This window comes from Hyperoodon ampullatus (assembly GCF_949752795.1).
Source record: "Hyperoodon ampullatus genome assembly, chromosome: 5".
Classification (NCBI taxonomy): Eukaryota; Metazoa; Chordata; class Mammalia; order Artiodactyla; family Ziphiidae; genus Hyperoodon; species Hyperoodon ampullatus.
In genome coordinates this window covers 96,058,842-96,073,025 of record NC_136918.1, presented here as the reverse complement: position 1 = coordinate 96,073,025, position 14,184 = coordinate 96,058,842, and the positions used below count along the sequence as shown (strand labels likewise).

The 14,184-nt window shown below is 36.5% G+C and overlaps 1 long non-coding RNA gene across 1 annotated transcript; it reads right to left on the bottom strand.

The window, feature by feature from the left end:
- Positions 1-11,511: 11,511 nt before the first annotated feature.
- Positions 11,512-13,295, bottom strand: LOC307053346. Its single transcript, XR_013810906.1, has 3 exons — positions 13,248-13,295; positions 11,974-12,089; positions 11,512-11,696 (listed from the first exon to the last, which is right to left on the bottom strand). It is a non-coding gene; the product is annotated as an uncharacterized lncRNA (long non-coding RNA).
- Between the last annotated feature and the right edge of the window lie 889 nt (positions 13,296-14,184).

The following is a 14,184-nucleotide window of genomic DNA, read 5'->3' as shown; positions in this document are numbered from 1 at the left end:
ATCATTATGTAGTGTCCTTCTTTGTCTCTTGTAATAGTCTTTATTTTAAAGTCTATTTTGTCTGATATGAGAATTGCTACTCCAGCTTTTTTTGATTTCCAGTTGCATGGAATATCTTTTTCCATCACTTTCAGTCTTTATGCCTCCCTAGGTCACAAGTGGGCCTCTTGTAGACAGCATATATATGGGTCTTGTTTTTTTTATCCATTCAGCCTGTCTATGTTTTTTGGTTGGAGCATTTAATCCATTTACATTTAAGTTGATTATTGATATATGTGTTCCTATTACCATTTTCTTAATTGTTTTGGGTTCATTATTGTAGCTTTTTTCCCTTCTTGTGTTTCCTGCTTAGAGAAGTTCCTTTAGAATTTGTTGTAAACCTGGTTTGGTGGTACTGAATTCTCTTATCTTTTGCTTGTCTGTAAAGGTTCTAATTTCTCCATCAAATCTGAATGAGATACTTGCTGGGTAGAGTAATCTTGCTTGTAGGTTTTTCTCCTTCATCACTTTAAATATGTCCTGCCCCTCCCTTCTGGCTTGCAGAGTTTCTGCTGAAAAATCAGCTTTTAACCTTATGGGGATTCCCTTGTATCTTATTTGTTGCTTTTCCCTTGCTATTTTTAATATTTTTTCTTTGTATTTAATTTTTGATAGTTTGATTAATATGTGTCTTGGCATGTTTCTCCTTGGATTTATCCTGTATGGGACTCTCTGTGCTTCCTGGACTTGATTGACTATTTCTTTTCCCATATTAGAGAAGTTTTCAACTATAATCTCTTCAAATATTTTCTCAGTCCCTTTTATTTCTCATCTTCTCTTGGACCCCTGTAATTCAAATGTTGGTGTGTTTAATGTTGTCCCAGATATCTCTGGGACTATCCTCAATTCTTTTCATTCTTTTTTCTTTATTCTGCTCTACAGTAGTTATTTATGCTCTTTTATCTTCCAACTCACTTATCTGTCCTTCTGCCTCAGTTATTCTGCTATTGATTCCTTCTAGAGAATATATATATATATATATATATATATATTTTTGCAGTATGTGGGCCTGTCACTGCTGTGGCCTCTCCCATTGCGGAGTACAGGCTCCGGATGTGCAGGCTCAGCAGCCATGGTTCACAGGCCCAGCTGCTCCACAGCACATGGGATCTTCCTGGACCAGGGCACAAACCCATGTCCCCTGCATCTGCAGGCAGACTCTCAACCACTGCTGCCACCATGGAAGCCCCTAGGGAATATTTAATTTCATTTATTGTGTTGTTCATCATTGTTTGTTTGCTCTTTAGTTCTTCTAGGTCCTTGTTAAACGTTTCTTGTATTTTATCCATTCTATTTCCAAGATTTTGGATCATGTTTACTATCATTACTCTGAATTCTTTTTCAGGGAGACTGCCTATTTCCTCTTCATTTGTTTATTCTGGTGGGTTTTTACCTTGCTCCTTCAACTGCTGTGTATTTCTCTGTCTTCTCATTTTGCTTAACTTACTGTGTTTGGGTTCTCCTTTCATAGGCTGCCAGTCCTAGTTCCCGGAATTTTTTGTGTCTGCCCCCAGTGGGTAAGGTTGGTTCAATGGGTTGTAAAGGCTTCCTGATGGAGGGGACTGGTGCCTGCATTCTGGTGGATGTGTCTGTATCTTGTCTTTCCAGTGGGCAATACCATGTCCAGTGTTGTGTTTTAGGGTGTCTGTGAACTTATTATGATTTTAGCCATCTTCTCTGTTAACAGGTGCATTTGTGTTCCTGTCTTGCTAGTTGTTTGGCATAGGGTTCCAGCAATGTAGCTTGCCGGTTGTTTAGTGGAGCTGGGTCATAGTGTTGAAATGGAGATCTCTGGGAGAGCTTTTGCCATTTGATATTACATGAGGCCAGCAGGTCTCTGGTGGACCAATGTCCTGAACTTGCCTCTCCCAACTCAAAGTCTCAGGCCTGACACCCAGGTGGAGGACCATGACCCTGTCATCCACTCAGCTCAGAAGAAAATGGAGGAAAAAAAAGAAAGAAAGAAAGAAAAAAAGAAAATAAAATCATTTTAAAATGATTTTATTTTATTTTTATTATTAAAAATAAAATAAAAATTTTTTAAATAAAGAAAGAAGAGAGCAACCAAACCAAAAAAACAAATCCACCAATGATAACAAGTGCTAAAAACTACACTAAGAAAAACAAAAAGAAAACAGACAGACAGAACCCTAGGACAAATGGTAAAAGCAAAGCTGTACAGATAAAATCACACAAAGCAGCATACACATACACACTTACAAAAAGAGAATAAGGAAAAAATATATATAGATTAAAAAAAGGAAGAGAACAACCAAATTAATAAACAAAACTACCAATAATAATAAGTTCTAAATACTAAACTAAAATAAATATAAAACTAGAAACAAATTTGATGCAGAAAGCAAACCCCAAGTCTACAGTTGCTCCCAAAGTCCACTGCCTCAATTTTGGGGTGATTTATTGTCTATTCATGTATTCCACAGAGGCAGGTTTCATCAAGTTTATTGTGGAGATTTAATCCACTGCTCCTGAGACTGCTGGGAGAAATTTCCCTTTCTCTTTTTGTTCGCATAGCTCCTGGGGTTTAGCTTTGGATTTGGCCCCACCTCTGTGTGTATGTTGCCTGAGGGCATCTGTTCTTCGCCCAGACAGGACAGGGTTAAAATAGCAGTTGTTTAGGGGGCTCTGGCTCACTCAGGCTGTGGGGAGGGAGACGTACAGAATGCGGGGCCAGCCTGTGACGGCAGAAGAAAGCATGACATTGCAACAGCCTGAGGCACACCGTTTGTTGTCCCAGAGAAGTTGTCCCTGGATCACGAGACTCTGGCAGTGGTGGGCTGCACCAGCTCCTGAGACGGGAAGTATGGATAGTGACCTGTTCTTGCACAGAAGATTCTAGTGGCTGCAACAGCAGCCTTAGCATCTCATGCCTGTCCCTGTTGTCCACTGTGGTAGCCATGCTCACACCCATCTCTGGAGCTTGTTTAGGCAGTGCTCTGAATCTCCTCTCCTCGTGAACCCCAAAACAATTGTCTCTTGCCTCTTAGGCAGTTCCAGACTTTTTCCTGGACTCCCTCATGGCTAGCTGTGGTGCACAAGCTCCCTTCAGTCTGTGTTCACGCAGCCAACCCCAGTCCTCTCCCTGGGATCAGACCTCTGAAAGCTGAGCCTCAGATCTCAGTCCCCACCACCCTGGCAGGTGAGCAGGCAAGCATCTCAGGCTGGTGAGTGCTGGTTAGCACTGCTCTTCTGTGTGGGAGTCTCTCCACTTTGCCCTCTGCACCCCAATTTCTGTGCTCTCTTCTGTGGCTCCAAAGCTTCTCCCCCCGCCCACCCCACATCTCTGCCAGTGAAGGGACTTCCTAGTGTCTGGAAACGTTTCCTCCTTCACAGCTCCCTCCTGGAGGTGCGGGTCCTGTCTCTATTCTTCTGTCTCTGTTTTTCCTTTTTTCTTTTGTCCTACCCAGGTATGTGGGGAGTTTCTTGTCTTTTGGGAAGTCTGAGTTCTTCTGCCAGTGTTCAGTAGGTGTTCTGTGGGAGTTGTTCCACATGTAGATGTATTTTGGATGTATTTGTTGGGAGGAAGGTGATCTCCACGTCTTACTCCTCCTCCATCTTGAAGGTCCCCACTCCATGAAGTCTTTCCTGACCATTTAAACACAGTCTAAGTGAACTTCTTACATTTCAATATCACTTAGCACATTTGTTTTATACTTAATCTTATACTGCATGGATTTCTATCTAATTTTGTCTCTCACTGTTATGCACACCTAAAAGATGACCTTTATTACTATTAATTCATACTGCATCTTATTCCTAAATGAGTTTGATTCACAAAGTTTGTAGGTGAGATGACAATGAAGATGAATACAATTTTTAGTTGAAAAATTTGGCATCTCATGTAAATATATGTTGAAAAAAGGAGATAAAGATAAATGTGTGCATTTGAACAGAACATGCCATAAATTTGACTACAAAATCCAAGTATCCAAGAGAAAGAGTCTTTTATGATAGGTTCTGTGATTCACAGTGTGTTAATATAATAACTGAAATAATGCTCAGAATCACAACTTATTGAAAGGAGAGAAAAAAAATTATTCCTATGCATCTTTATAGAGAGTTCAGTATGTAATGATGTGAATCATATCCTTAGTCTTTTAAAATACAGAAATTAGTTACTTAGAATTTTTTTTAATTGCTTTTCTAACTAAAATAATGAGACCTGGTCAAAACATATCTCAGTAAATACTATTGTATTGGGATACAATGGAATCTGTTTCATATATGAAGCTCTTATGCAGCATATGCAGTCCTAATAATAATTTTAGGCTATGTACAGGTTATAATGGAATATATATTGCTCATAATTCTATAATTTAAGGGATTTTCTATTTGAGATCAATTTACATCCTACATGCTGTTGGTAGAATTTAGCCATGTGTACAATGTGACTGTACTTTAATCTAAAAAAGGAACTCTTAATTAGAGAGGAAATTCTGTGAGTGAAATGCTGTTATGCAATGACTACATTTTAAAATTTCAATAAATAGAAATCTAAATTGAATTAAAATTTAAACTTTATTAAAGTTATAATTTTTGAAGTAAAGTTTGAGTGATGTGATAAGAACAACAATACTTTATATCTAAAAGACTAAATAAAAACTCTCATAGCATACTAACGCAGCTGAGAATTGGGGAAAAAAGAGATGAAAAATTTAAGCATAATATATATTGTTTTATTTGTAAAGTTGAGATATAGAGTAGATATAAGCACTTTCAGAGTTTAGATAGCTTAAAAAAAAAAAAGGAAAAAACGTAAAAGCAATTACTCTTCTCCAGTTGCAGGTTTGGATGGGAAAAATGTGATTAAAGAAAATTAACCTGTAGGAAAATATAGGAAAAAAGGAAACAGGAAACAAATCTAAAAAGAAAAATCAACAACAGAAAACTTAAAGCCAGCTAGGAAATATAAGACAATAAATAAGTGTATCTTTGAAAAGGGAAACATTTGGAATGTGTCTTAAAATATATGAAATTTTAAGAGATTTACCAAAACAAATTGTCTTCAGAAGGTTGAGTATAAATACCATTCAAAGATACAATAAACTAATGAAAAAACTAAGATAAAATCCTAGATCAAGATATTAATATACAAATTTAGAATTCATGATAAATAGCATCAAATCATACAAAAGAAGTAGCTTTTTAATTAAAGGGAAAAATTCCAATAAAAATACATAAAAATAATGAACTTCTGCAACAAAGAAGCAAAAGGTATATTAAGAAAACCTGATAAAATTATAAGCACAAAATTATAATGTCATCAAACCACTGACATTTTTATTCATCAAAGAGAGAAAATTAGACAATCTTAATGATCCACACACAAGCATATCTTACAAAACAGAGTCAGGGATGGGATGCTTATTTAAGATAGGTGTTCCAAATATTGGTCAATTTAAAAATAATTAACTCTAAGTTAATTTTTTCTAAGATAAATCAGAATGTCCCTCTGTCAAAAGAGGAATGTAAAAAGGGCTGTCTTATGGCCACATGGAAATCACCACATCGAAATGTCCCATACCTAGAAATGTTTAAGCCCATCGTATTAAGAGGTAATCTTCCTTGGTTTTTTAGCCTGGTGTTGTATCGGTTTTTTCTTTACCCCTGACATCCAATGTTTTTTACCACAATATGGCTTGTGGGAGACTTTAAAATAATTTTTTATTAAAAATTTTGTTTAGATTTTCCCTTATTTTAATAAAGAATTCTTTCATATCTTCAAATGCATTCTCTGATTTACTTGTTAGTTCATTTATGCAGTCACATCTATTACCAATCTAATGGATCAGACTCATCTATCCTCTATGCAAATTATCTTATTTTTCATTAATTTATCTTTTTTTCAGTGTAACCACTGAAGCTTTTTTTTCACTTGGTTTTTTGTATTGTTTATCCTGAGTTTTGCTGCCAGCAATGTTGATGTATTTGTCTTTTAAGTGAATTCTGAAACATTTCCAAATCCCCTTTAATATCTTATTTTATAAAATTCATTAAGATTTCCTTGAGAATGCAGTTATAACAGATTTATCTTCTTTTCTTAGGGTGTCGCCTTTTCTATCATTAGCGTGTTACAAATATTTACATAGTCTCATATATTTTATTTTTTTCTTGCTCCTATTAACATCTGCAATTTTCACTAAAACTTACTGCTTAGATAGATTCCTCACAGTTCCCCTCTCTGTTTACCTGGGCATGATTTGAGTCTTCTTTGTACCATAAGGGGGTACTTGAATGTCAATTGTTTCTCAAGACCTGTTCAGCTAATCAATTGCTTGCAGCAAGGGTTAAAGGACTGTGTTCAGGGATAGCAGCTATTGGGAAAATTTGTCTCTCTCTGCACATTTTTAAAATCCGTGTTAAAATCTCTGATTATGGGACACCTTTGCTAAATTGAATGTATTCCCATAGTTAAGGAAGTGACTATTTTCAGGTATACATTTGTTCATTGTTTTACAGTATGTTAGCCTTTTTAGTGGGAGGTTGAGTTTGGAAATGCTTCATATTTCATGGAATTTCCATTTGGTTTTCCACACTGAAATAAAAGTATACTGTATGGGAAATATAGAGTAATAAGATTGCAATATGACACCAACTCTGTTAAAGATAATTAAGTAAAGTTGGAAAACAATTCATTAAAAACAATTAGCATTAATCACAAAAATGCAACATTCTAAAACAATGGTAATAGGCTGAATTTACAATAGGATGTATCTGTAATAAAACAAAACATTTTAAAAAGAGGAAGTTAGGCTGCGTTCATCACAGTGGGAGTTAGGGAGAATAAAAAAGGTTTATTTTTAAGAGACCAGGCTTATCCAGTCTTAGTAAAAGTCTAGTGGAACTGGTGTCAAGAGAAGTGTTCCTTGCTTTTGCATCTCTGGTGAGAGCCAAGTGCCACAGGAATAAAATTTCTTCTTAACTCCTCCAACCTTTGCCTTCTCAGGCTAAACTTTTAACATGGTCCTGCCTTTTACAAGTCATAGTAGACTGTAGCAATCAAAATACTGATGCTCTAGTGTGATCCATGGCTATTTGCTCAATAATTCTATCGATCGTGGATTGTTTAATGTATATGCTGGCAATAACTGTCATCTGCATAGTGTCAGTTATTTTGGTCTGAAGTAGATTAGCCATAACTTTATGATATGGCTGATGGTTATATAGGAGATTTTCTTTTCCTTGAAGATACTCCTATTATCAGTATGTTAAGGTAGCTAATTAGTACTGTCATTTCTGACAATATATGATAAAATATTGTCCCCTGAATATAAGTTGAATAATATATAATAAGCGGATTAATGAATAACAATGGCTGTCTTTTCCTACTTACAATGCAGTAAGTCCCCTACATACGAACCTTCAAGTTGCGAACTTTCAAAGATGCGAACGTGCATTTGCATGTCCAATCCTGTAAGTTAGTTCACGTGTCTGATATACATTGTCACGTGCATGCATCCTCTACAAGTAGTTGTGCTTTTGTGTACTTTACAGTAGTCTGTAGAGTACAGTAGTATAGTAACTTTATTTCAAGCCCAGGATGTCCAGAAGCAAGCATGAATCAGCAGTGATATAGCTGGTACTGCTGAGAAGCACCAAGCGATAACAATGGAAACAAAAGTGAAAATAACTGAGTGGAGCGAGGTGAAAAGTTGGGAGACGTTGCTCGTTCTTATAACATTGAACTCCTTGCTGTGCAACACGAGGAGCCTACTAATGAAGACCTGATGGAATTGGAGGCCCAGAGAAAAGATGAAGAGAGACAATAGGAAGAAGAAGTAACTGAAGAACCGAAGAAATTCACTATGCAGGAAATGGCAAGGGGATTTTCTTTATTTGAGGAGGCACTGTTAGGGTTTTGAGGCACAGGAGCTGAACATAGAACAGTGCATGAAGGTTGCAGCAGCCATTCAGAATGTAATCCAGTGCTACTGTGTCATCTATGATGAGAAAAAAAGAGCTACTACCCATATATCACTGGATCATTTTTTCAGGAGGGTAGATAGAATTGAATCCTGCAAGGAACCAGAACCTGTGCCATTAGCGTCCAGCATGAGTGAAATTGCTGCTTGCCCTCCATTTCCTATTGCTGACGATCCTTCAGCTCTACCATCTCCCACCTCCTCTCCCTCCTCCAGTCAGTAACTCTTCTTGCCTGTACACTCGGTGCCAGCCCCTGTATGTCAGCTGTTGTACTGTACTACTGTACTATAAGATTTAAAATGTTTTCATTATTTTTTTGTGTTTGTTTTTAATGTATTATTTGAGTGAAAAGTATTATAAACCTATTACAGAGCAGTACTTTATAGCCGACTGTGTTAGTTGGGTACCTAGGCTGACTTTGTTGGACTTTTGAACAAACTGGACTTATGAACATGTTCTTAGAACAGAACTCTTTTGTATGTAGGGGACTTACTATATAAGGCTGTCCAATTAAACAGAAGCATAAATGCATGAAAACAATAAAAATTACTTTGAATTCATCTTTATAAAATTTTATTAAAAGAAAAACAAACCTGTGTTTTATCTTATGGGATGAGACAATTCTACACCTGTGTGGATGTTAGCTCTTCATTCACTTGTGAGTCAATGTCTTATGGGTATAGATCCAGGAAGCCTGACAAATAGGATTCCTTCACACCAGATGGGGAAATAGACACTTGGAGAGAGCAGTTCAGATCTAAAGAATAAAGCTAAAGGATCATAAGATAGGCAAACCTAATATTAATACATGTTTTTAACTCAAGTCTGCCAGGTGAAACAGACATCCAAAAATGACTCCAGAGGAGAAAACTTAAACAGACTAATAACAGTTGAAGAAATTGGAAAAGTTATGAAAGAAAGAAAGAGAAAGGAAGGAGGGAAGGGGAAGGAAAGAGGAAGGAAAGGAAGGCCCAGATTGTTTTACAGTGGTTTTACAAGCAGCCTGACTCCAAGGTACTTGGCATCTCTCAGTGGAGCATGTAAGTACTTTCATAATGTAGCTGTTTTAGGAACTGTCAAACTTAGAAATGTTTCCCCTCTCTGGGTCAGGCCTAATATTAATCCTTAAGCTGTAGTGAGGTAAAAAGTTTCAGAATACCAGGGGACAAGTTTTAACGTCCTTTTATTCCTCATCCTGTAGAGTACTAAGCAGCATTTGGCTCAGTTGGTCAGTAGAAGATATGGACGATTTTGACCTCTGCCATAGCCAAGCTGTATGGGTACCACTGGGTGACTGTTTAGGTGGGGAGAAATGTGTTCTGACCCCATTAATCATCTCCGTCAGGGAAAACTTGTAGGACTGCAGTGGTATCTGATCATAAACATTTTCAATCGAGGGCAAGTTTACCTTCTCTAACAGAATCATAGATAACAATTCAGCTTGATCTCCAAACAAGGAGACTTTGGGAAGAGATTCTACTGATTGTACATTTCCTGCTTTCTTCTGGAATAGGGTCATAGATACCTTACTATAGTATCTTTAAGAAACAAGAGGCGTTTTAAAACTTATCTCCTTCTCGAGAAAGAAAAAATATATAATGTCACAGTGTCAGAGATTTGGGATTTTCCCAAGGGTCCCCCATAACACTGACCCTGGCCTCCTCCTCAATCCCTATTGTCTTCTCCATTTCCTCTCTATATCATGCTCCTGCAGGATGTACACTCACCAATTCCTATAAATGTAGCATGTTTTTCTCTGTCTTGTCTTAGTCTTTTTAAAATTATTTATTTATTTATTTATTTATTTTTGACTGTGTTGGGTCTTTGTTGCTGCATGCAGGCTTTCTCTATTTGCGAGCGGGGGATACTCTTCCTTGTGGTGCATGGGCTTTCATTGTGGTGGCTTCTCTTGTTGCAGAGCACGGGCTCTAGGTGCATGGGCTTCAGTAGTTGTGGCATGTGGGCTCAGTAGTTGTGGCTTGCGGGCTCTAGAGCGCAGGCTCAGTAGTTGTGGTGCACAGGCTTTGTTGCTCCGTGGCATGTGGAATAGGGTCATAGATACCTTACTATAGTATCTTTAAGAAACAAGAGGCGTTTTAAAACTTATCTCCTTCTCGAGAAAGAAAAAATATATAATGTCACAGTGTTCCCGGACCAGGGCTCAAACCCGTGCCCCCTGCATTGGCAGGTGGATTCTTAACCACTGAGCCAACCAGGGAAGTTCACTGTGTCTTAGTCTTGAGCTAACAATTGCTGCCTCCTTGTCCACATTGTCAATCTTCTAAACCCACCTCAGAGGTCATATCTTCTGGGAAGCCTGCTCTGCCATTCCTTCCAGACAGCTAGTTAAACAAGTCCCTCTCTGTGGTGCCATTGTGTCTTGTACTATTTCTGTGATTACACTTTTCACTGTATTATAATTATTTGCCTGTCTTATATTGTTTCATGGGCAGGATCTTTGTAGTACTTACTTCTGTTATCTCTAAGATCTAGCTGAATGTGGAATGAATTATGGGTATTCAGTAATTTGGTTGAATTTAATTAAATATCTTAGCACCTGCTGGTACATAAGCAGGCAAGATAGAAAAGAATTCCTAAAACAGGTCAATGATAGTTTTGTTGTTGTTGTAATATTTGAGCATGTCATACATTAACTTGAATGAAACTAATACAAAAGCATTTATTTTTATTAGGCAAGTATTACGTAGGAAGGAAAAATAAAATATGACTGTTAAGCCTACTCTGACTCTAGTATTTACCATATTTCAGGTGTGGTATGAGGTACCTGACACTCTGATCCCATTGAATTTTCAGTATAATCTTGCCAGAGAAATGGTATGGGGCTCAACTTATAAAGGTAGAAACAGCATCAGAGAAAGATGTGTTCAAGGTTACCTTGGAACTTTGTCAAACCTATCACTATTTGCATTTTATCCTCCTGTTTAGGGCTTTGTTGTGTTCATGTCATAATTTTGAAAGCAAAAATTTGTATAGATTAGGACAAGTTTAACTTGGAATATATACTTCAAAAAATATATAACATGATTATGAATTTTAAAATTTTGGATAAGCTAATTTAGCTTTTATATATATGTGTATACTTGGATAAAATAGGATCATATAATATATCTTGTGACATGTGCTTTTTACATAGCAGTATATTGTGAATATATATCCATGTCAATAAGATATATTCTACTGCTTCATTATTTTAAGTTTTGGATTCCTTTATTCAGTGCATCCCCTACCACCAAACATTTAGTTTTTATTTGCTATTAAAAACATTATTATAACAACCTTAATGGTTCACGCTTTGTGTACATATTGTGCAAATAATCACTTCTTTCTTTGGGCTACACTCCTAAAAGGAGAATTGTGGTTTTGGTGTACTCTAAACCTTACATATTCTATATTACATATCTGTGGCTGCTATGGATCATAAATTCCTCAAGGAATGATGCTTTCTTAATCCTTTCTCTATCTCAGCTATGCATTTGTTTTTAAAATGATTACATTTCTCTTCAGTATCTTTTGTCTTAGATATTTAGCAGCTTATAGAAAAATGCATGGGTAGCAAAAAAATTAAGGAGCTTGGTTTTATTTCAGAAACAGTATTAAGTGGATATTTGTTTTTTTGTCATAGATCTCTTCATCTGGCCTAGCTTTGTTTTTCTTTTTTTTTTTTCCATTGAAGTCTTTAAATGTGATTTTTCCTGTTGAAGAATAAAATTCAGTTAAAAAAAAAAAAGCAAAGAGGAAAACAAAATAGAGTGAATACTTTTCACTCACCAAAAGAGTTACATGTGTTCAGTGGATGGTTATGGAATGAATCAATTAGTAAACCAGTTGATCACTGAATGAAACAGGAGAAAATCTGTCCCTATCTTTCCATTCTCTGGATGCTTTCCTGTTCTCCTCCTGCTTTAGAAGGCATCAAAGACCAATTGGAAGGTGGGAAGAATTCCAGGGGAAGAAGATCTCATGAGTTACCTCAGTCTAGTGTCTTGACACCGGTGAAATCTTTACTGTTGGAAGCCGCCTGGTTTTGTGATTTACCGAGTCTTGACAAAGTGGAGACTCCCTGAAGTTATCATTATCAGCAACATCTTTTGAAAAATGATATTAAGTTTCAGCAGTTAAGTTCTAAAATGCTTGACTTCTTTCTCAGCTTGAACTTCTTGCCCCTCCTCCTTCATATCTTTTAAAACAAATTTCCTGTCAAGTTAGTGTTTACTTTATATTCACTTTTAACAAGTATATAGGCCTGTGACTAATCCAGAGAGAATTATAATGCCAATCCTATTGACAAAATTGAAATACTGAAATGGAAAAGCATACATTTCCACTCTCTTTCCCAATAATATTAACCTGTCACTTCAGTGGTGTATCAAAATTCCCTTGGCTTCTTTTCTGAAATCAAATTTGCCCAAAGCCCTGAGAAATCACATTTTCATAAGCAACTTAGTCAGGGTACATTCACAAGGCCCTGGAGTGAGATTACCACATTGCCCCCCATTAAAAACTTCTCTTATGTGATATTAAGAACTTTGAAAACTGACTTGTGCTTCCCTATTTAACTCATCCTCAGGATTTAGGGGGAATTCTTAATTAGCTTCTTATGCTCTAGTTAATGTGCTAACCGGTTGAGTTTCCATTTCAAAGGCAACTTGATGGAAATGTGCATGTTTCTCGTTTAAGCAATACAACACTCATATCGGCACAATAATTTTGCATGAAACTCAGCATCATGGAAACATGATGCTGAGTTTCATGCAAACATCATCTCACAACTGTGAGAGCAATAAACACGAAGATGAATTTGCAGTAGAGGAAGAAATCCATTTGCACCATGTTACCTAATTTTAATTTTAATAGGCAGACAACTACAATAGTCACATGCTGGAAGGAAACATTGACTGAAAAGAGCCAAAGAAGATATTACCATATAATTTAAAATGCACATTCCATTGTTTATATACAGTGCTTTTTTTTTTAAATCAGTACATCATAGAACATTCAGAGGTTAGAGCAGAAATGCAATGTAAAATTATAAATCTCTGGATAATGAACTTTTTCTTTTCCATTATACAGCAGTTAGGCAAGGAAAACAGCCCTTGATGATCAAGACAAATGCAATGCCACTAAATATTACATCAAATGCAAAAATACAAATATTTTACATAATATCGTATATAGTTTTACATATATATATGTAATATATATGTATATACTATATTACAATATAGTTTTACATAATATCGTACCTTGCAGAGCTGTGTACCATGCATGAAAAAGCTCTGAGATGGAGGGCCTGAGAAGCAGAAAGAACGAAGGCAGCACATCAGAGAGACAAGAGAGAGAAAAATGCACAGTAAAAACATTTTAGAGCTTGTGATTAACAAGGGCTTGTGATTAACAAGGGCATCAGTAAATATCTGAAAGTCAATATAAGACCATTTAAAAAAGTTTTAAATGCTCCTGGCAATTGGTGGACCAATTACCAGCAAAAATCTTCTGAACACACAGGAAGAGTTCTGTTGTCTAAACAAACCTAAAAGCAAACTAAAAATGAAAGTCTCTGGTTTCCTGTGGTGAGTTCTGCCTAATGCATCAGGAGAAACATGTAGCTACCTGCCACATTATATGAACAATACGTGCATACGTGCACACACCCTCCATATATCACATTTAATCATAATGGAATTCTAGATGCCGAAACCTGGATCTCCAAAGAAGCAGTGTATAAAAAAACAACTTTTGTTTTACCAGAAAGGCCTCTGCAGATAAATGATGTGAGAACTTTGACTAAAAATACCTGTTGATTGATTTGCATATATTGAAGAATCCTTGCATTCCTGGGATAAACCCCACTTGATCATGGTGTAAGATCCTTTTAATGTGCTATGGATTTTGTTTGATAGTATTTTGTTGAGAATTTTTGCATCTATGTTCATCAGTGATATTAGCCTGCAGTTTTCTTTTTTTGTGACATCTTTGTCTGCTTTTGGTATCAGGATGATGGTGGCCTCATAGAATGAGTTTGGGAGTGTTCCTCCCTCTGCTATATTTTGGAAGAGTTTGAGAAGGATAGTTGTTAGCTCTTCTCTAAATGTTTGATAGAATTCGCCTGTGGAGAAAAGGGAACCCTCTTGCACTGTTGGTGGGAATATAAATTGATACAGCCACTATGGAGAACAGTAT